General features: G+C 41.1%; 2 protein-coding genes across 4 annotated transcripts in view; both read left to right on the top strand.

Annotated features, from left to right (window-relative positions):
• MARCHF1 (membrane associated ring-CH-type finger 1) overlaps positions 1-23,535 on the top strand; it is a 482,864-nt gene that overhangs the window by 48,379 nt on the left and 410,950 nt on the right. For 2 of the 3 annotated variants that reach the window (XM_084626291.1, XM_084626286.1), the window contains exons 2-3: positions 4,602-4,740; positions 5,451-5,538. The exons of the other annotated variant lie outside the window; for it this stretch is intronic. The gene's annotated coding sequence lies outside the window, so the exon portion shown is untranslated. The remainder of the gene's footprint in view (positions 1-4,601; positions 4,741-5,450; positions 5,539-23,535) is intronic. 3 annotated transcript variants of the gene reach the window in all.
• LOC311519325 (uncharacterized protein) overlaps positions 1-23,535 on the top strand; it is a gene marked incomplete at its 3' end in the record, with an annotated part of 57,311 nt that overhangs the window by 25,822 nt on the left and 7,954 nt on the right. The gene's annotated exons all lie outside the window — the stretch shown is intronic.

Here is a 23,535-nt window from a genome sequence, read left to right as displayed (position 1 = left end):
TTTATAGTTTGGCACTATATTTGCCCTTTTGCAGTCCTCTGGAATCTCTCCTGTATTCTAATGGCTCAAATATCTCCTCAGTCAGCTCCTTGAGTATTCTAGGATCCATTTCATCAGGCCGTGGTGACTAGAAGACATGTAACTTGTTTAAGTAATTTTAACTTTTTCTTTCCCTGTTTTAGCTTCTGATCCTACTTCCATTTTCACTGGCATGTTAGATATCTGATCGCTAATAAGCTTTTTGGTGAAAACTGAAACAGTCATTTAGCACTTCTGCCATTTTCACATTTTCTGTTATCGGTCCCCTCCCCCCCCGAGTAATGGGCCTACTCTGTCCTTGGTTGTCCTTTTGCTTCTAAAGAAACTGTAGAATGTTTTCTCGTTACACTTTTATGTCTCTAGCTAATTTAATCTCATTTTGTGCCTTGGCCTTTCTAATTTTATCCCAACATAATTCTGAATGAGTTTAACTACATGGCTTTATAATGTTGTTATTTAAACTCCTGTCACCTATGCATTGTGCTAGAGCTGTATTATAAGTTGGTTTAGGTTGAATTATTTCAAAGATTAGTCTTTTAGAAAGAGAAACTGCACTGATAGCAATATAGCATCTCTTACTTCAGTAGCTTTTCTTTTTTTCCTGATGTTTCTTTTCATGAAGAAGCTGCATAAATTAAGATGACGCCTTTTATTTTAACAAAGCTTTGCTTTGGTGTTAATTTTTTTTTACATGTCTTAATTGGTCTTAATTAACTTTAGGTTAACTGAACTATTTTATATGATGGTTCAACCTATCTCTTGTGTTAGAAAACCGAATAGTTTATAATTCTGCTACATGTGTTTTTTGTTGAGTATATTAGCAAAAGTGAACCTGGATACCATTTATTTGGATGTTGTGATACTTTTACTCTCTGAACTCAACTTTAAATTATGTGCAAGTTCATAAAATGTCACTAACATATAATGTTGATTGGAAGAGGTATGAAAAAGACAGAAAAACTGAATTAGTCTAAATACAATATATAACATGAGGATTCTGTTAAACTCATGCTTGATGGACAAGAAAATAGATGCAAAAATTAGGAAACCAAAGCTGGTGTGTTTAAAAATAAGCCTAGCTGGTGAACAAAATAAGCAGATGGGTTATTCCCTCCATCACTCCTTTTTTAGGTCCTTTAAAAAAAAAAAAAAAAAACCCCACAAAACTTCTGAGGGAAAGTATGGAAGAACAGATGGAGGCTACTGGAGCAAGCTTCTCTGTCAGGGGTGCCACTGTCGAAGACAGTGATCTCAAACTGAGAAGTGTGCCCCCAAAGGGGGACATGGAGGAACATTTGGGGGGACACATGGTGGGTCTCAGGCCAGCTTCCATGGGGAGGCAGTCAACTGTGCTGTAATGGAGCATGGGCAGTGTACACCGATTTCATTACTGTTAAGTGGGGGGCAGCATGTCAGGAAAAGTTTTGGCACCACCGATGTAAGAGACTGTCAAGCAGGGGGACTTTTCCTTCTGAAATTCTTCAGCTAAAGGGAACAAGGGATGCTTTTAAAATAAAGACCTTATCTAATACTTTATATTTGACTGGCTTTTGAAACCTCCGATGTCATTAGCTGATGAACTAAAATGTACATATCAGACTCCGAAGATAGACTACTGTAACCCCTTTTCGCTATCTTCCCTGTTGGCATTTAGGGGTCCTTGGGTCACAAAACATTTACCTTTTCACTACTTATCCCTATTTTTCTCATATTCCACTACTGACTTGGCTGTGCAGTTCTGTGTACTTGTGGCAGTTCACTCTGCTTCTTAGCTCAAACATCAAAACTTTCTGGTCTTTGTTTGAATAAAAAAACTGTCACCTCAACATAAGGTTGGTTGGTTGGTTTTACCTTGTCGTTTTTCTTTTGACCCAATTATTTGGTGCTTTTTTTTTTTTTTTTTAGTTCAAATGTGGTGCTGCAGATAATTGACTTGTTTGGCTGCTGTCATACCATGGCCATTTCTTGGCTCACCTTCTGCGAACACCCACAATCATCAACTTGTGCTTGATTTCCCCCTCTTCCCTCCCCCCCTCCTCCCAAGAATGGAAAAGGTTTGAGTTAGATTGTAATTTTTGGACATGACAGAATTCCCACATGCTCTCACACAGACTTAAAAATATGTGGTGTCCACTAATCCGTATGCTCAGGTTTTACTTCCATCTACTTCAGGCTTTCAGTTGTTTTTCTGTTTCTCACTCTGATATTCTAGTGAATATTGATAGAAGGGGACTTAAGATGAATTTATTGCAGCCAGCCTACTTCTCTTATAACATACACTGGGACTCCTGAGTCCTTGGTCTGCAACTAACTTTTGTGGGGTCTTTAGATAAGTCTCTGCTATAATCTCTCTCTGGTTTTAGTTTTATCCATTTTCAAAATAGGCATTTGCAAGAAAGATATTCCTATTTCTGTGTCAACCGTAAGTATTCTTTAATGATTTCTGAGGTGCCTGGATGAAAAGTGCCAACAGAGACAAGCTGACAAAACCTGAATGTGCTACTCAAAATAATATAGCTACTAAATGTTTCCAAAGGAAGAATGGAGGTTCAAAATTGCCTGGTCAGAGTGTAGAGAATCCCAGGAGAGATCCTAAATTCTAGCTTTTCATGACAGCATTCATTTCTCAATATTTGGCCACTTTTAACGGGCGGGGGGGGGGGGCGAAGGGGCAGGAGGTTGGCAGGGAAATCAAGCGCCTTTTAAAGTGTTTCTGGTTGAGCATCAAAAATCACTAGTCACTTTTTTGAAACTGTTCAATTAAGCATCTAGTCACTTATTGCTTCTATTTCAGACAGTAACCATGTAAATAATCAGTGACTTGCTGCCTTTTACAAGCACTACATAAAAATACTGAAATTCACATGCACAAGTGAATTAGGTATAATCTTTCTAAAAAGGCACTGGTTATATTAAAGGTGCAATACTCTATGCCTCCTGATTGCAGCATTGTAAATACTGAGAATTCGTGCACAGCCCACCTAGTGGGCCGTAGGTTAGTGATCTCTGTTAGGGTTATGGGAGTAGGAAGAAGTGGGAAGTAGTTGCAGAGTTGCTCCAAGGTTGCTCTTGGAGTTTTGAGGCTGCAGTAACTTTGATGCCTGCAGCCCTGGTTGGCTGGAGGACTGAATTAACCTTGTCATGCCCTAAAGCAATGGATCTCAAACTTATTTGATCGTGCCTCCTTTTTCATGTCTGTTTACACCGCCCTCCCCACCACACAAGTATATATATACCAATTAAAACCAAAAATCAATACACAACTCTCACTAAATATTAAAAACAGTAAGGTATTGATTAAACAGAGCCAACGATCCATTTTAACGAGCAAAAACAAAACTGCAATTGTGGTCGATGCTTACAATTAAATGTGCACCTAGTGTTGTAGCAAACTGATTAAGGTACAGATGGCAACTTTGTAAATCCGTCAAAATGCACAGCACCATCTGAGGAGCTGGTATGTCTGTCTGGAGGAATTCGCTTTGCTAGTTATTCATTGCTGTGGGTAAAATGTGCACAATGTGTGTTTTTTTTTTTCCCTCTAAAGCTTCTCACACTCCCCTAGGGAGCTCTCCCTCCTCCCACCCCATTTGAAAACCTCTGCTCCAAAGTTCACTTGCTCATGGCCATGCAGGTGTGTCGAAAGAGTTGAGATTGATTGTGTAGTGGGGTACCTGGACTGTGAAACCAAGCTGCACCTCGTGCTTACTGGGATTGCTGTAGTACTAAGGGGGGAGTCAGATTTGCTCTTTATTGATTTAATACATTTGGACGAGTATGCTGACAAGATGAGTAATGGGTATGGCACTTGATTTTTGCCTACTATGTTATATTGCACGTTATATTTTCTATCCTACCATGTGCCATGGTCTCTTTTTTTTTTTTTGGTGGGCCCCCAAACCCATGCGTACATTTATTTATATAATATATACAATTTAAATTTCTTGTTGTAGTGACAATTGCTTGTAAACCCATTTTTGTAAATTATGTCTGCTGTCATCTGGTATGAGTCCTCTGATCTAACCCCCGTCAAAATAAATTAGGCCAAACAATCTTTGACAAGGCCCATCTAGTCCTTGCATTAAACGGTTGCATGTTTATGCATTTTATGCACCACAACTTCCTGGTTTTTGCATATACTAATTAAAATGTTGATGCAGTAGGTACTCTTCAGTATTAAGTGAAATGAATATGTATCATTTATGCAATCACACTTACTATAATGAACCAATATTTGGCCTTGTGGCAGATTTGAACTCTATACCAACTTAACATTTTCCCTGAGCTATAAATATTTTTTTTCATCATTACCTGTCAATCTATGTAAGTTGTAGTAATGTGGGTTTGATAAGTCTCTCCTCTTACCAGATCTCTACTTTAAAAATGGAATTTAAAATGAGAATAATTGACTATAGCTTGAGACATTTTTTTACAGAGACTCTAATACTCTATCTTCTGATATATATCCTATCATTATTGTGTTCTCAGTAGTGCTTCCTAATGTGGAATTCTCTTTGAACTACTAAATATATAATATTTCCATGTCTCTGCTTTGCCTTCAGGTACTCAGAGCTACTTAAATCAAGGCACCGAGGGTGGGATTTTCCAAAGCACCCAATTACTTAAAAGCATGCATCCCTTTGAAAGTATCCTGGAATTTCTCTTCCTAAATAAGTCGTATTGATTCTCCATTTGACTTAGGTATGTAAGTCACTTAAGTATTTTTGAAAATCCTACACTGAAACTCAGTAGGTATGTAACTACAGTATAAGCTATATATATTTAAAAAAAAAATCACATGTGAACTGTATCAATGTCTATAGAGTATCCATTAAACTCAGTCCTGTCCCACTATAGAGTAGGCTAAGTTTTAAAGCCTTGGAAGGATTTCCTGGGGACTTTCCATTCATTGTTTCAAAATCCTGGTAAGGAATCTGCTGGGGATGTTCTTAAAACATTGGTTACCATTACTGAGGCACTCTAATAAGAATCTGAAAATTGTTAATTTTTTTGGGCTAATTGTAATATCAATTTGCTGAAAGACCAATAGGAAGATTTCAATTTTGGACATGGTAATACCATACGCTGTTTGTGTTCTCAGATAATAGAATGCTATCCAATCTTGTTTTTCCCCAGAACTCTTTTATTTCATTATAAATGGCTTCTGCTCTTAAACAGTGTTCAGCCCTAAAGATGGGGCACCCAAGCCAGTGGCTGTGGCATTCTCACGGTGAGAGGAACAGCAGATGCCAAATCTTAGCCTCTCTCCAGTGACATCTGCTGGTTTGAAAGCTGATGGGATACTGTGGAGCATTCACTTAAAATGTCATCTGGGGACTGGGCTGGAAAACAATGGTGGTAGTAATAGTTTCTTGTAGGCTAACTGTTTTTTTTTTTTTTTTTTTTAATAGTTGGTCCCACTCCAGTTGAAGTGATGCCAATATGGGGGACCAGACTAGATGCAAGCAAGCTACATTTGTATCACTTTATGGAATGATGGTGAGGGTCAGGAAACTTTTTCTTTTTGCAGCTGCATTTGAAACTGCATAATAAATATCTTCTCACTGGTCCATCTACCTGCTGAGAGAGTGCTGAATCCGGGTGTCTGGATTAGTAATTCAATTAGCAGAAACCCAGTTAACAGATAAGGATATAGTATCATTTTTTGTGTTCATCTGTCTCCTGGACTTAGACTCAAAATACTGGCAACTTTTCTAAAATCTCTAGCTGTCTTTTCTTAACGTATTGATTTCTAGAAACCTGTCACATGCATTTTAATGAGCAGTTTCCCTGCATGTGTCTTTTTGTATACCAGCATCCAGAAAAATAGATATTTTGTCAAGTTCACTTTGACAGTTTTGTGTTGATTTTCCTTTCCTTCTTTCCTGTGCTTATTTTTCATTCTAGGCTTTCAATAGTTTTCGCTATCACACTTCCTTGCCCCCCACTACTTTTTCTTCTTGGCAGTCTGCACAATGACATGGTACAAACTCCATCTTTATTTCCCCACCCTCTCTTCTCTGCAGTCTGCATAATTAACACAACCTGAGTCTGTTTTCCCAGATTGTTAAAGTCCTTTCCCTGTTGTTTTTTTATATGGCTGTTACTAATATTATTGGACAGATTTCTACTTTCTTCTGTTCTCATTCCTCAGAATTAATTCCTTGAGTGGTTATTTTTGAGATGTTAGCTTCTGAAATGGAGTCTAAACATGTTTAGACACATGGTGGTGGTGGTGGTGTATGAGGGGTGTTTTTGTTTTTTTTAACAAGTATTTTTATCTGTGGAGATGCATACTAATATTCTGATTTCTTTGCTAAGAAATTGTTCCCTGTTTGTTTTCCCCGTGTCTTTTGTGCAGCAATATAGCTATTCCTACTGTACCTATAGCTTTCCAGACCCTTGGGCAAAAACCTACAGTCCCTTATCGCAAGTACTGCAATTTGGCTGTGAAGGGTTGTCGAACATACGGCGCATGGATTTAATCTTTCTTTGTGACATTTTCTGTTCTGTTCCTCCACCCACGTAGCACTCCTTTTTTTAGACACTCTTAAACCTTCTATAATGCAGCTAACTTAAGTTGCAACTTTGTTTCTGGACCAGTTTGAATTTGTGAATTATATAATTCATGTCACATTTCTCTAATTTTCTGATTATGGATAGGCAGGGTATTACTGCTGTACTAGCTAACTTAATTATATTAAATCCCAGGCTTCTATTAAATTGTATCGGATAATCCACAGAGATAGGCTTTAATTCTGTGTGTTTTCAAATGGCTTCAAAATCAGTCACAGGAACAATGATATGAATCATGACTGCTCACAGAGTATCTGCTATAATGATTTCAGTGGAAAGAGGTTGTATAGCGAGCTGTTTGTCTCTTGAGATGCCAAATGTAAGGAGATATGCAAGTCCAAAGTTCAGACAAAGGATGTAATGTATTTTCAAATGAAAATTTTTGGCTTTTACTGTTCTTCAGTATATTCACAGTCTGTCGGAAAATGCATATTAATGCAATACCAGAAGGAATCATACATGTTCTGCTGGTCTTCTGACCTGATAGCAAATGGAAGAGATTTCTCTTCTTGTCTTTTGGTCACTTCTTAATTCAGTACCCATCACCCCCCTATGCAATTAATCCTTGATCATCGTTCCTTTTGTATCTGTACTCTTCCTCCAGCTGGAAGCCACTTCCTTGAAGGACTTCAAAAGTTCAGTTTCTTGGATTATCTGCAGGACAAGACATTCTATTAACAGGGGAATCAGGTCCTTTTAGTGTAATTCCTACTAAAATTACACCTAGGACAATTTTATGCTTTTGGTGCATGTGTGTTTCCTCTTGAGCTCAATGGGAGTCATATGCATCCAAGCTAAATTTAGCTCCTGCTTGTTACCAGGCACAAGAATCCTGAATATGGCTCACAGCCCAGTTCTCTCATGCTCATTTCTTAGGCTATTAGTTTAGTTTGCAATGCTTTCCTATCCCTGCTTTGGTGTGCTTCTTATTTCATAATATTGAGAAATTAAACCCAATTCACTTTCTGGCTTATGATCCTAGACGTAGTGAGATTTATTTGAAAGATTTTAATATCTTAAGGACAGATTATTTTAAAGAAGCAATTTGTTATTCATTAAAATAAAATGCTGACAGAACTGTAGGCAACGATGCGTCCATCCTCCCCACAATTGACTGCTGGAATTCAATCACTTGTTTACAAATGTAATAAATCATCTATAGCATCAACAATAATCATAACCTAGAGTGACACTTTTTGACATTTAAGGTTAAACTTGAAGGATAAAGGAGGTTTCTTCACATAGTGTGTGCACCTTTGAACAGCATTCTACATACCATTTCCAAATACATATTTTTTTAACCTTCTAGTGTTACATGAGCAGCGTCTCCACTGAACAGATTCTGTGGCGTTACCATTTTAACCTATGTTAAAAATGCCAAGTAGTCACTTCCTTGTAATTTTCATTTTAAATAACATTGTGGTTAGTTGATGTGACTTGGGTATTAGAATCTATGTGGCAGACAATTAGCTTACCATTAGAGCAAGATGGTAACTTGTCCTGTGTGCCTTCATGGGGAAGAAAGGAGGTTGTGTACAATACCACCTACTGCCTGTCTATGGGCTATCTAGACTGCCTGTGTATGGATAGTCAGTTCCATGGGGCTGCTATTTTATTTCTAACCATGTCAGGGGGTAAGAAGTGGGAGGAGTCTTAGTTTTGCACCCCCTCCTCCCCCAAGTGTTCTGGCCAATGCAGGTGAGCTGGCACTGGCAGGAGAAATATTCTGTGTCAGATGGAAAGCTCCATCCCTGGGCTCCAATTGGTGGAACACCAGAGGTCCTTACTGGCCTGCTCCCCCTACTTAAGCCAGAAGAGGAACAGGAAAGTCATCCATTCAACTGGACTCCGCACTGTTTCAGACTACTCACCCAGTGCTACTTGCTCCTGTCTCCTGATCCTGACCTCCTTGTTCCTTGACTCAGCCTGATTTCTGGTATTTGACTCTTGGTTGCTTACCTCCTGGTTCTGAACCCTGGCTGATGTGGGGACCCAGACCATTACCCTATGCTAACTACAAGGCCTGGCCTCCTATGTCCCATAACTGACAGAACTGAGATTCTCCTATAGACTTTAAGGCCAGAAGAGACAGTTATGATAATTTAGCCTGACCTCCTGTACATCAGAGGCCACAGTGGACCTCACCCACTCTCTTCTGTAATGGACCCATAACCTCTGGCTGAGTTATTGAAGTCCTCTAATCTTGATTTAAAGACTTCAAGTTACAGAGAATTCACATTTACTCTAGTTCAAACCAGCAAGTGACCAGTGCCTCCATCACTGCAGAGGAAGGTCGAAAACCCCAGGCTCTCTGCCAAATTGACCTGGGGAGTAATTCCTTCCTGACCCTAAATATGGCAATAGGATCCTGAGCATGTGGGAGAGACCCACCAGCCAGACATCTGGGAAAGAATTCTCTGTAGTAAAATCAGTGCTCTCCCTATCTAGTATTCCATCTCTGTCTATTGGAGATATTTGCTAAAAGCAATCATGGATGGGCCACATGCCACTGGAAGCTCTTTGATCAAACCATCCCCTCCATAAACTTATCAAGCTCAGTTTTGAAACAAGTTAGGTTCTCCTCCCCCAACCCTCCGCACCCCCACCACACACACACTGCTCCCTTTGGGAGGCTGTTCCAGAACTTTACTCCTCTGATGGTTAGAAATCTTTGTCTAATTTCTAGCCTAAACTTGTTGATGGGCCAGTTTATATCCATTTTTCTTGTGCCAGCACTGGGCCTTAACTTAAAACAGCAGGGAAAGAGAGGAGTTATTTATCCCTCTGATGTATTTATAGTGAGCAAGACCAATCCTTAAGGAATTCTACCAGTGACCTCCCTCCAGCCTAACAGTTCACCTTTGAGTATGACCTGTTGTTGTCTCCCCTTTTATCAATTCATTACCCACCTTTTGATTGCTGTATTAAACCCCATCCTCTCCAATTTAACTAGTGTCAGCCCCAGTGCTCCCCCCTCCCTCGTGTAGCTAAAGTCCTGAGCCCTGGTGAATGTGCCCCCCCGCTGAAGCTGGGAGACGAGCCATGGGGAGTCTTGAGCCCCGGCACCCCCTGTGAGGCTGAAACTGGGAGCACAGCTGAAGCTCTAAGCCCCAGTGCTCCCTCCAGGTCTAAAGCTCTGAGCCCTGGTACTCCCACAGGGCAGAAGTCCTGAGCCCCCAGTCCGGAGCCCTAGCACCCTGAGGGTCAGAAGCCCCAACTCTCTCCCTCACCTGGAGCCCAGATGTCTTCCGCCTCCGCGCCCCCTCCCCCCCCCGCAGTCCCAACTGCCCGGTGTGGCTGAAGTCCATAACCTCTTCTTCAGAGTTACGGAACACTTCAGAGTTAGTTAGGCAACCTTCATTCCTGAGGTGTCAGTAACTCTGAGGTTCTACTGTACTTTCTCTTTCAGAATTGCTCTCCCTGTACGAGTGTCCAAAGACAGTCTCTCTTTCTGCCCCATACTTAAGAGAACAAAACCAAACAAATTTTCTATTATGACCCTTTCAGTTGGTTAAGGTAGTCTCTGACATCACATGCTAAACCTGTAATGTAGGCATTGTGGTACAGCCAGTAGATTTTAGGATTTGATGTTTTGCCCTCGATAGACATTCCACTCTGTACTCTTAAGTCAATGCCATACATGCCAGACTTGGTCCCATGGTTCAATTTCCAGGACATATAATAAAGGTTTGACATCATAGCCACTCACAACTTGGAATGTATGAAATGCTAAATTGATACCCTAATCTGGTGTATTTGTGTCATAGGCCTTTTAGAAGTAGGAGTAACTGATAATTGTAATAGAAAATTTTAAATCCTAGTTCTAGAGTTGTTGTTTTGTTGAAAATTAGATAATACTGAAGTTTTTGAAGTATAAGGTACTGGATTAGCTTCCAAGTGTTGCAAGTATAGACTTCAGGTGGCAGTTCAAGTACCCTAAGCCTTCAATTTTTGCTTAAAAGGAATTTTAGGATGTGGGGGAGGGGAGTTTAGAATATGCATTTACGAATGTTTCTGGATGAAGAAGTTGTACCATAAAGAGAGTAGATTTGGGTTTGGCCACAGTCTGCAAGTTCATTTGAATAAATTCATCCATAGTTGGTTATCTAGTGACCATGTCTAGGAAGTGTTTAACTTTTAGATTCATTTTGAAAAAAAAGCCAACAGTTAAAGTGGCTTAAATGTTAATCTAAGCTGCTCAAAATTTGTAAGTGTTTATACTTTGGAGATTTACCAATGGTAGACGGTCCTTTCGGCATCCCATCTTTGAAAGCTGGCATCCTCTTGTGCTGCAGAGGAACTGAGTAGCTCACTTATTCAAAAACTCCATTTGAATTTTGGCACTATACCAAGCTACCTGATTGCCTTTTCCCATTTTTGTACACTGTTCCCTAAGATAGGATGTTGTCTGATCTCCTGTGGGAGCTGTAATGATGCTGGTTCTGGCGGGACCCAACTGAGAGTGCCAATTCAGGACAAATTGCTTAAAGCAGGGCAGTTACCGCCCAAGGCTGGGGTTTCTGTGCACACCAAGGCAAACCAAACCAGCCAAACAGAGAAGACTTTGGTTTCACCCCACTGGCTAACCACAAGTCACACAAGCAATTCCCTTAGACGCTCCAGTTTCCCAGTATCACCACCAGTGCCACTCGGTATGGGGACAAATGGTTATGGAAACCAATACCCCAGTAAAAGAAAAAAGGTTCTTTCGATCCCAAAGGACCAAGTCCCAGACCCAGGTCAATATACAAATCAGATCTTACCCACAAATCACGCCAGTCCTTTAGAATCTAAAATCTAAAGGTTTATTCATAAAAGGAAAGAAATATAGATGAGAGCTAGAACTGGTTAAATGGAATCATTTACATACAGTAATGGCAAAGTTCTTGGTTCAGGCTTGCAGCAGTGATAGAATAAACTGCAGGTTCAAATCAAGTCTCTGGAGTACATCCACAGCTGGGATGGGTCATCAGTCCTTGGTTCAAAGCTTCAGTGTAGCAAAGTTCCTCCAGAGGTAGGAAGCAGGATTGAAGACAAGATGGAGGAGCTGCAGCAGCTTTTTATAGTCTCTTGCCATGTGGTCTGTCTTTCTTTGTTCCAAAGACAAGCTGTCCATCACATGGCCTGGAAAAACCTCAGAGTTCTGTCCATAGGCAGGTCCCTGCATGCCTTGCTGAGTCGCAAGGCGTGTCTGCCTTCTCTCAATGGGTCAATTGTATAGCTGATGGCCCTTTAATGGGCCATCAAGCAGGCTAGGCAGGGCTGACACCAACTTGTCTGGGGTGTCACCCAGAAGCATAGCATAAGTTTGAAATACAGACAGTATAGAGTGAATACTTATATCTTTAAATACAAAAATGATACATGCAAACAGATAGCATAATCATAACCAGCAAACTGTAACCTCATTTTAGACACCTTATTTGACGCCCTTTATATAAGATTTGGTGCCACTACAGGGCCTTGGTTGCAACAATGTTGTATACTGTCCCAGTTCAAGTCAATAACGTCACAGGAGCGAAGTGTCTTTGCTATAAATCAGGTTAGAATGGACAAAAAGAGCAATATGATGCTTCAGTGCTCTGCCATGTGGGGGTGTTTTGGTGCTTCTGTAAAATGTAACCAGTTCCAAAAATGTCAAATTACAGCTGTTCATTTATAAAACTTCCAGGAAGAGAGGTGAACACCTTAACAAGCGGATCATCAGTTTCTTTCCATGCCATGTAAAACTCAAGCATTTTCTATCTAGGACCCTTGCCCTCCACCTTTAATGCTAAATAGGTATAAATAGTAGAAGTTGAAGAAAGTACAGCATTTGGGGAAGGATTATTAATGTTTTTCAAATAAACTCAGTTAAGTGTTGACAATGGTAAGTTGTCGCCTTTTGAAAGTCATGATCTAAAGTGTGCAGATGAGGTTGCATATTTAGTGTTGGTTTAGCTCAATTGAGTGAGAATTGTACCCCATATTCTCAAATCCCCCGGGCCATTGGCATGGAAAATCTAATTAGAGATTCTCTCTGGAGCCATGCTTAAGAGCATTACCTCTGACTTTGTCATATTTACAAAAAAAACAGACATAGTGCTTTGAGCCCCCAAGATTTCTTTAAGATATTGAAAGAAGGCTTCTATTTCACTGAGATAAAGCAACTGTCATCTGCAAAAAGAGCAGGGTTTGTTTGTTTTTTTTGTCATAGACTGTGATTCTCCAGTCTCTGCTCCATCTCTGATTGCTGTTGCAAGCAGTTCAATGGATTCATAGAACAAATAGAAAAGGTGATAAAAGAATACTTTTACCCCATGCCTCAATTTAGGAAGAAAGTCTGACCACAAACCATTTTAAAAGAAGTAATGGATATGTGGAATTGTGGAGTAGTTGGATGCAGTTTGTGACTGAAGGTCTGAAATTTTAATTTCCTCCGCACCCTCTCGGCAGCTAATGCTAGAAGAAAGCCTCTTGTATTCATTTATTTAATGTGAAACTGATGATGATCACTGAATATCATAATTTTTGGCTTTCCCTTGAATACAACCAGACTGGTCAGTGTTGGAAAGAACTTATCAGGCTGAAGAGGAGCCAGTTTGCCAAGGTTTTTTGGGCAGTATTTTATTGTGCAGACTGATGATACTGGTCAGCAGATCTACATTCTCTAGGACTTTTATCTTTTTGTTGGAGTATGGCTATGCTGGTGTCCAAACAGTTAGCCCCATTCAAAGGAGTGACAAAATTATAGCAAGTATTTGATGGGCTAGAAGCTGCTGGGAGGGGAAAAAAAACTTACAGAACTTGCTGCCAAATCCACATAACCCTGAAGATTTGCCATTTGGAAAGTTCTTTGTAGCATTTTGTATTTTCAGTTCATTTCTGTTTCAAATTACTCTTTCTTTAGTAAGATGTGGGAGGTTTAGGCTTCAAAAAACTATCGTGGTTATGGGAGCTCCTGAGGCCAGGTCTACACCACACATTTATATCAGTATATCTATATTGCTCAAGGGTGTGAAATATCCACACCCTTGAGCGCTGTGGTTCTACCAGCCTAACCCCTGACGTAGACAGCGCTATGTCAGTGGGGGAGCTTTTCCCATCGGCACAGCTACTGCCTCTCGCAGAGGTGGATTAAGTGTGCCGATGGGAAAGGCTGTACTGATACAGCATTTTAAGTGTAGACCTGCCCTGAGTCTGCAAGTTTTGGTTTTGGCCGATCTTTTGTCAGAGCTTAAAACAAAGAAGTGTTGGTTTGTTTTACTTTCTATGGTTTCTTTTTAATGATTTTTTTTTTTAAATTTCTTCCGTAACAGTTAAGGATGTATTGAGTGGGGCGTTGGTTTGAAAGCATTCAGCTTCCGTTATTTCCAAATTAAAGTGGGGGAGGAAAGTGTGTAGGGTGCATATGAGAGCACTGTTTGTGGCATAGAAACAATGCTGGCAAATTGCCCCATAATTTCTTATAAATCGGCTTTTGTTTCTCAGGCAGCACCAGTACGTAGCTGTTTGAAGACATTTTAGGGGTTCTGCCCCGAACAACCATTGCTCTTGGTATGTATCATATATTTAGATAATGGTCTCTGTTTTATGTATGTCTAAGAGGCCTGACCAGTACTTAATGAAGTTGAAATTTAATGAGTGCTGGCTCAGGCAAAGCCTGAGCCAGCACTGCTCTATTGCTATTTATTTCAGGTACACTATGTTCACTGATGGAACAAAATATTTAGTGTATTAGTGGAACAAAATGTTAGTGGAACAAAACAAAATGGAACAAACGCTATGTTCACTGATGGAACAAAATATTTAGTGTATCTTTAGTGTATTATAGAAGAATCTTCATCTGCGTTTCTGGTCTCTGATTCTAAGCAGATATAAACTGATGTGTGATTTTGAAATAGATATCACCTGATACCTGTCAAAGAAGTGAAGACACTATGGCAAAGATCTTTAGCCAAAATCCAATTAATCTAATGGAGGGATCATGAAGTTTGGAATGGGAAGTGAGGAGTGATGATTTATAAAATAAATCTTTCATGAAAAGCACTTCAAGCTTGTTGATCTTTTTTGCTAGATCTACTTTGATTGGAAGTTTTAAGCACACTTTGAAAAAAAACCCAAAGAAGCTTTAAATTAAAGATATGCCTACCTACAGACATCTTTCAGCAGTAAAAGCCAAATTCTGACTTTTTTTTTTGTGCCAAAAGTCTATGCTTCTCAAATAATAGTGGAATTCAGTGCACATTTATGTCTTTTCTCTGAGTTGTAGGTACTACAAACTATAACATATGTGGAACCCACTGAATATGGGGCCTACCAATATAGTTTCTTCCTCCAGGAATGATTGTTATAACCCTCTGAATCTTTGAGACCTGTTGACTGACAGTTTCTTTTCCAGTTCATGACCTCTTTCCCAAGACTCCTGCTTTTCATCTCTGCCTTGATTTATTCGCTTATGCCAGCTCTAAGCTCAAAAAAATATTCTCCTATAATGTCAAATTCTCTGGCTCAAGTAATACCAGAACAAGTTCTGGACACTGAACTTGGGATAGGTTTGCTTTGTGGGGAGGAGTAGGTTGTGGGCTGTGTTAGATACCATAGTGATGAATGTGGTGTAAGTGCCAAGACAGAAAAGTAGGTAGAGTTTTCTTTTGGGGGGGCCCTCTAAACTGAAGTCCATTGTGTCCTCCCCAACAGGCCCATATAGGGGTGAGGAACAGAAGCATGACTGCAAATACATGGATCAACAAAACAAAACTGTTCTTTGAGTGGGAACGGCACTGGCTGCAATAAGACTGCTGTTGTCATGGGCTGTCTGGCAGGGAGTACTTTGTCCCATTGAACGTACAGAATATCTTTTTACAGCTATTTGGGTTTTGTGCAGGAAGCAGGATTTGGCCTATGATGAGTTTGTACATATTTTGATGCCACCCAATATGGCTAGGGGTATTACACTCTTTTTATCCTGCCTCATCAGATGTAAAAGGAGTTGGCATTTTGCTTGTTTTACTGCTTACTAAGATTCAGGAATAACTAACTGCATGTCGAAGACTGTACCCAAGTATAATCATAATAGGTCACAGTGTGGGTTTTGGTCATCTGCTTTGTCATGAGGTAACTTGAAATTGGGCCTTATATATTCAATTGAATTCAAAATGAAAATTTGATTTGGTACAAACTGAGGACCTATGTTACCCAAACAAAAAAAATGACTTTCAGATGCTAGGTATCAATATATGAATGCACAAATATCACCTTCCCCTTTTTATGCTGTGATTCTCGATACAAAACATGACTTAGTCCCATAGCAAAGGACTCAGAATGTACTGTCGGGCTGTGAGACTGAGCACTAAGCTTTGTGATGTTAATTTATACCACTAATTAATAATGTTCATGTATAACTAATATATACCAACTGCATGTCTCTTTTGATTATTTATTCTTCAAGCTATTTGATTCCTAGCCAGGGATCAGATCCCATGGGTACCATTAAGCATATGTTAAAACAAAATGCTATCATGGTGGGGGTCGGGGGTGAGAGAAATTTCCCAGACATGGTAGGGTAGACTTTAAAAAATGTTTTAATTTCATGCACAAAACCTGAATTTGCTTGTTGGCATAGATTAATTCTGCATGAGTGTTCATTTGAGGTAAAGTTCTACTCTTAAAACATGCACATTTTTGATGCCCTTTCCACAAAAGAGGGAAGATGAGAACAGTGTATCTGTGGGCGATCTTAACTGCATTTCCATGTCTTCAGAGATTAGGATTTCTTATAAGTTTAACCATAATTGTGAATTTCCTGGATTGCCAACTTTTTTTAATACTTCCACTCTTTTTGAAAGAGTCTCTTATGGCACAAAACCTTAACTCACCTTCACAGAGATTTTGTCTGGAAATTACACTAGAGCTGGCCAAAATTTTGAGAGTCTTGTCTCAAAAACTTCTCTCACCCACAGAAGCTGGTCCAATAAAAGTTATTACCTCACCAATCTTGTGTCACAGCAAACCAAAATTCGCACAGCTCTATAGAGGATCAATATATGATAACATTAACTGTGCAAAATGTAATACATGAAGGCTGAAGACAATCTCAATCTCCCTGCTCCACCCACCATTGCCTTCAAGTTATTTGCCTGCACATTTAAGAGTCAAGAATAATGCAGCATGGAAGGCGAGGAGCTCATTTGCACGTACTAGTTATGCTGCTAATATATTCCCGCCTTGCAGAGTTCTACTTGTCCACTTTGCTGGGGTGAGTTATGTTTATATTAAAAAGTATGTTGTGTCTATAAATTGTTGAGATGAGTAAAACTGTTTGTTTTTTTTCCACATGTTAAATGATGGGCTGATGTTCTCAGGACAATTTTGCAAGGGTGACTTTACTTATGTGTGTATATACCAGGGGTGGGCAAACTTTTTGGCCCAAGGACCACATCAGGGTTACGCAACTGTATGGAGGGCTGGGTAGGGAAGGCTGTGCCTCCCCAAACTGCCTGGCCCCACCCCCTACACACTCCCTCCCACTTCCTGCCCCCTCGGAACTCCTGACCCATCCGACCCCCCCTGCTCCTTGACCCCTGACTGCCCCCTCCCAGGACCCCGTGCCCCTAACCATCCCCTGGGATCCCAGCCCCTAGCCAACCCCCCTCCCTCCCGGCTCCCTGTCCCCTGACTGCCACGACCCCTATCCACACAACCGCCCCCCGGGACCCCACCACCTATCCAACTCCCCCGGCTCCCAGTTCCCTGACTGCCCCCCCCCGAACCTCCACCCCATCCAACCGCTCCCTGACTGCCCCTCGGGACCCCCTGCCCCTTATCCAACCTCCCGACCCCTTACCATGCTGGAGCCAGCCATGCCGCCACACTGCCTGTCAAGAGCAGTGGGCCAGAGTGCTGCCCACACGGCAGCGTGACTGCGTGGGAAGGGGGGACAGCGGGGGAGGGGCCGGGGGCTAGCCTACACAGCCGGGAGCTCAGGGGCCGGGCAGGATGGTCCCGCAGGCCATAGTTCGTCCACCTGTGGTATATACACATACTCTTTTTTCCCCCTTTATCATACCTGTTTTTTACTGTTGCAAATCCATTCATTTCTATTTATTTTATATATTATTTGGATTACATTATTACTTAGTCTTCAGCTGCCACTGGAGTGCCATTGTGTTACGCTCTGTATAAACAAATACAGTACAAAAATGGATCAGTTGTGTTCTGATCATATTTATCCAAATAGCCTGGGGGACATCTGAAAGTTTCAGAGAGCTGGGCACTGGCTAAATGGAAGTGCTATTAACTAACATAGGGGAGGGACTAGGGGTGACAGAATGAAAGTAGTCCTATTCCCATTTTGTAGATAGAGGACTCAAGAAGCAAGAGATGACATACATTTCCTGCATGACCTTGGGAAAGTTATGGTAGTCAAGATTTTAACCCAGATCTCCTCAATCCCAGTTCAGTGCCTTAATCCTAATACCATGCTTAGTCTCTGACCACAGATTTACATCAGTGTAAGCAGAAAGGAAATCAGGTCCACAATGTCTTACATTCTGATATTGGATAACTAAATACGTTGCCCTGACTTTAAAAGATAAGGGCATCTGGGGCACCCTGAATGTTAGGAGGGGAAATATGAAACGCAGGGAATTGAGTGCTTGTAATATACTCATCCCATCAATTAAATATATTTTTAAAGGAATTGTTGCACAAAATGTGGGAGAAACCATTAATAACAGCTAGTCTAATTTAAAACAATGTTTTATTTTCAGCCTTGAGTGGTTTTTCAAAAGGAGTTGCTCTTCGCTTCACTGCATTCCTTTACGTATCATGTAAATGCCCAAATTCAGATTCTCTGCCAGGGTTTGTTCTGAGAAAATAAGAATGAGGACATGGAGGTAGTGCTGGAAACACTGAACTAGGTGCTTCAGTTTGCTGTATGTTTTCCTGTTCAGGAACAGAATGAACGTTTTGCACCCCAAGGGTATGCTTACACTGTAGTTGGAGAATAACAGTGAACACTGGGCAGCACAGACTATGGTATGGGTTGAGTACACAGGTTTATGCCTTGAGTTCCAGGCAGCCTTATAGAGCCTGTGCTGAAACTCATGCTGTATGTGTCTTCACTGCTATTTTTAGCCATGCTAGTTAGATTAAAATTAGCAGTAGAGTGCAACTAAATCTCATTACCTTGTAGTCTTACCCAAAGTTGATGACTGGTTGTCTATTCCTAATTATTTAGAATAGTAAAAATGCTGACTGGAAGGATTCCTGTCTCCATACAGCTGCCTTATGCTGCCCTAATCATACACTTAATATTCTTAAGCATGTGTAGTATTGGTTAGACGGCTGATGACTCTTAATTTCTTGTTTATGGTAAATGCAACTGCACAGAAGCTGCTGGGAGGAAGCTTTTTGTGTGACTAGTTATGTGAATTTAAATGCTCAGTAACTGTATTTAACAGCTGTGGGTGTGGAAGTTTGGGTGTGTGTGTGCGTGCGTGCGCCAGGTGTTTGTGGAGATAAAACTTCATTTAACAACCTGTCAGCTGACGATGGAACACTTCAAATGCTCTGCAGCTCTAAATTGATTACTCTTCTAATAAACAGCGGTTATATTTATTTCAATTCAGGTATATTCCCCTTTTATTAACTCTAGTTGTTTACATAGAAAACTTAGCATTTCTATCCATTTACTAAGACATCCATGTCATTTTATGTGAAGCTCTGTTCAAAAAGTGATAACTTTTCAAGGCAGTATGTGCTCTCCAGCAAATTGCTTGCAAGTGTATATTTAAAATCTAAATGTATTTTTAAGCCACCATATAACAGTGACCGTTGAGGAAAAACGGACTCTTTTCTGTTTACAGCTCTCCATGAATAATATTCATTGATTCATTTTTGCTTTGTAAAAGCTATTATTTCCCATTTCTCTGATACTTAATAACACTCGTAGTTGTGTAAGGCTGAAGGTCTGGCTTGTCTATATTCAAACCGTTGACTCTTTGAAAGAAGTGCTGCCGGGGAACTTCATTACATTTTAATTGCCAGGAGTACTGGAAACATTACCTTGATTACTGAGAAGTTTGTTTTTTACTACTCAATGAGAAACACTGGACCAATTTTCCAGATCAGTGTGGTACTTCATGTGATTGGAGTTATTCAGTTATTTGCAGGTCCACATCTCATTTAAATCTTAGGATGTTTCTAAATTTGGTGTACCAGAGGGTTGTATAATCTACTTACAGGTGCAACTGCAAAACAGATTGCTAAAGCAGTCTCATTAGAATGATTTACCATTACTTTTACACTCTTTCATAGGAAAGACATTTTCATTAATGTTGTTTTGTTGGTGTTGTCAAATTGAAAATCCAATTATTTAAAAGAAATGGCCAAACTAAAAAATCATAGTTCTGTTTATGTCCAGCTGGTTCTAGAGCCAGTGCACAGAGAAGGCAGAGCCATGTTTCCTTTTCTTTCTTGCTTCTCTGTTTATCAGAATAACAATAAGGTCTGAAACTTGATCTTGGAGGGGAAAACCTGCTGTGATGATTTTATTCAGCCACCCAGGTGGGCTAAAGGGGCCTTATTCTCTTCTAACCTTACCAATGGCATGAAAATGCCCAGTTAAAAAGATGAATACATTCTTGTATCTGCAAGCATGCTTGTACCATAAAGGTTTCAATACTAACTAAGCTATCTTAAACAGTGAATCTTAGATGAGGGGAAAGCAAGTAAACTATGCTCTTATTCTTTGAGTAAGCATCTCTCTTTTTTATTTGGATAAACGACGCTTCACTTCCTTTCAACTAGAGAATGAAGCATCAATACTGTATTTTTTTTTTTTTACATTTGAGTAGTTTAAATTTTAAAAAGGTAGATGAAAAGCTTTTTCCCCCTCTTTCAAGAGGCCCTGTGAGGTCTGTAAGTGTGTAATTATTCACTTTTTACTTTTGCCATCTATAAAAAGAGGCCTGAGAGTCTCTCTCACTTGTTCACAAGCCATATAAGTAGTCAATAATAACACTGACCTTAGAGTTTGAAAGTTCTGGCTCCCACTGTTTGGTGGTCTTGTGATAAGGCTATTGGATCATAGCCTGTCTTTCCTGTGGAAACCAAGGGCTACCTTGAATGCAATATTGAATATGGAAAATGCCATTAGTAAAGTGATATTTCTCTATATGATGCCTTGAGAAAGTATAGGTGGCTGTAGGTAATAATTGATGCAGCTTAGAAAGGTTACTTAAATATGGTGAGATACAGTCTTGCCACTTTCTGGTTAAGTTCAGTTAAGCAAACCTTAAATTGCCTAAATATATTGTATCGGAATGTCATTCTGTTTGGCTTGGCAAAAGGCAGTTATGTCATGTTGGTCCTCTCGCTCCTAGTATCTACAGAGAGAATACTAGGGAGACGGATCCAAAGCCCATTGTAGAGTCTTTCCACAGACTTCAATGAGCTTTGGAATAGGCCCCAAATGAAACTGTGAAAATAAACCAAAAAATACCTACTGCAAAATCTTTTCAGCATATGTCTAAGCCATGAATGAATTGTCCTTTTTGAAATAATCCAAACATTCTGCAAATAACTTTTTATCAAAAAGTTTAAAATATAATTGGCATTTATGGTTTGAAATAAAACTGGATCCAAATCAAACGTTTTACTGGATTTCTCACTCCTAAAGTATTGTCTGGCTATGCCGAAAGAATGACAGTAGACATTAGATATGGATTTAATCAGGTTGCAACTTTATTATTAGATGTCTGGGATAAAATGTGCAGTGCAGCTGAAAACCCCTACAATTTACCATGGGGGAGGAGTGAGTAATTTTTTTAGCCTTCCACCCAAATTTTCGTTCATGTCCCTCCGCAGATCCACTGCCAGGACCCTCCAATTCCAGCCATTTCTGGGTGTGGGGGGGAGAGAAAGGGCTTCCACCAGCTCCCCGCTCCCCCTTTTCATCCGGGTCCCTCCAGCAATTCTCTTGCTGGGACCTTAATGACCACCCCCGCTCATAGGAGGGTTTAAGGTGGACTATAATGATGGGGGAATGGCTCCCTGCTGTACCAATCAGAGGAGTCCCCAGCTGCTCCCTGCTTCCTCTGTTACCAAGCACCTCTCCTTAATTCCTTTTCCAAGCCATTTATCCGTTGTTTCGTGCCTTAATTTATGGAGTACCTGCATTGAACATCCGTCACAAGGAGGCACCAGCCATTAGCTTGGCTACCGCCTCCTCCCCACCCCCCAGCCGGGTTCCCAGACATCTTGCAAGGCCTTTCTTGAGAGCCAAAAATATGGCAGCACCTGAGTCTGACAGGTTCACCCCATCCTCCTGAAATAACTGTGGTGCCCCATGGAATATGCCAGGATGTGAAATTACTGTGTCCCCCCGTCCCCCAAGGGCAACAAGAATTTGGCCACTTCCCTGTTCACATACTTCCTGGTTCTGTCCACCCTGGCAGGGTTCATGGCTCCCTGCTAGACCCTGCACTGAAGCATATTTGACCAGACAATGATAATGTCCGGAAAAATTGCCAGGATCTGGATCAGGTCCCTCCTAGTTCAAAGCATTAACTCCACCCCTTTAAGTGTTTCCAGATCATTTTCTCCCAGATGTATCACCAATATATCCGGTGGCTGCTGACGTGCCCGCACAGCGTACAACAGCAGTATCAGTTGATTCCATAACATGCCCCTCCGTGCGTGCCAACTGAGTAATGCTTCGCCACCAAATACCAGCTAGGAGCCCTCAGGCAATGTGGATGGGTGCCTATGCACCCACAACACAATACTGTGCCCACAGATCCACACCCTCACATGCATAGCCAGCTGTCCCATAACTGAAATGAGAACACAACCGATTAATGTTGATTTTCCACCTGTGATCTTACATACGTTCAGTCTGCATTAGACCGCCAGTGCCCAATTGCTTGAATAGCCTCTGCTTGCATACCTATCTGCGCTGTTGCCATAGCCACCCCTATTCTGAATGAGTGGTAACCAAATTCATGGGTGAGCAGCCCCAACCTCGTTAGCCCCCATCTCAACGTGGTAATCAACTGATTTGCCACAAGGGGACTCCCATCTCTGTGGGCAAAAGGAGGGCTTTCTGCCTTCCACCATATTGCCATGAAGGTCCTCAATGCCCGAATGGTGCAGACCCCAGGCTCACCACCCTCCCATAGGGTAACGAATGCACCCCGGCCAACTTGATCAGTCTTTGACCTTCGCAGGTGTAATATCACTGTATGCTTGTGCCAGCTTATGTCACAAAATTCCAAAGCCTTTGCCGTAGAATCCCTCATGGACCCAGGCACTAGATCACTGATCCTGAAAGCACCAAAAAATGCTGTCCAGAATGCTGCCCTGAATAGGGACACCTCCTGTGCATGATTACAGATGACACTGAGGATGTGAAAGAGGTCCCTGAGCATGGAAACCCTGATGGGATGACGGGAATCCTCCCTGAGTCCACTGCTACGTGACCATCCCACCAAAAACCTTCGTATTGAGAAACCCCCGCAAGAATCTGGGTAGCCATTTAGCCAGGGCCAGCTCCAGCGTTTTTGCCACCCCAAGCCACGAAAAACCCCCCAAAAATGAAAAAAAACCAAACGGTTGAGCTGCTGCCGAAGTGGAACAGAGGGAATGAAGGACCCGCCGCCGAATTGCCGCCAAAGACCCGGATGTGCTGCTTCAATAACTGGCGGAGTGCCGCCCCTTTCTATTGGCTGCCCCAAGCACCTGCTTCCTTCACTGCATTTAGCCTCCTGACAAATGTAATGGCTGAAAGGCGATTAGAAATTGTGGAGGACGCCAGTTGACGGATTGGCAATGACAGCATGTACTGCAGCACCTGTTCCTCTGTAATGGGCCATATTGCTGACTGGCCTTCCTGCTCCTGAAATTGTATGAATTCATTAAAACTTTTCTCATAGCTGT

The sequence above is a fragment of the Lepidochelys olivacea genome (genome assembly GCF_965140295.1).
Source record: "Lepidochelys olivacea isolate rLepOli2 genome assembly, chromosome: 4".
Lineage (NCBI taxonomy): Eukaryota > Metazoa > Chordata > Testudines > Cheloniidae > Lepidochelys > Lepidochelys olivacea.
This window is presented reverse-complemented; position numbering and strand designations above follow the sequence as displayed.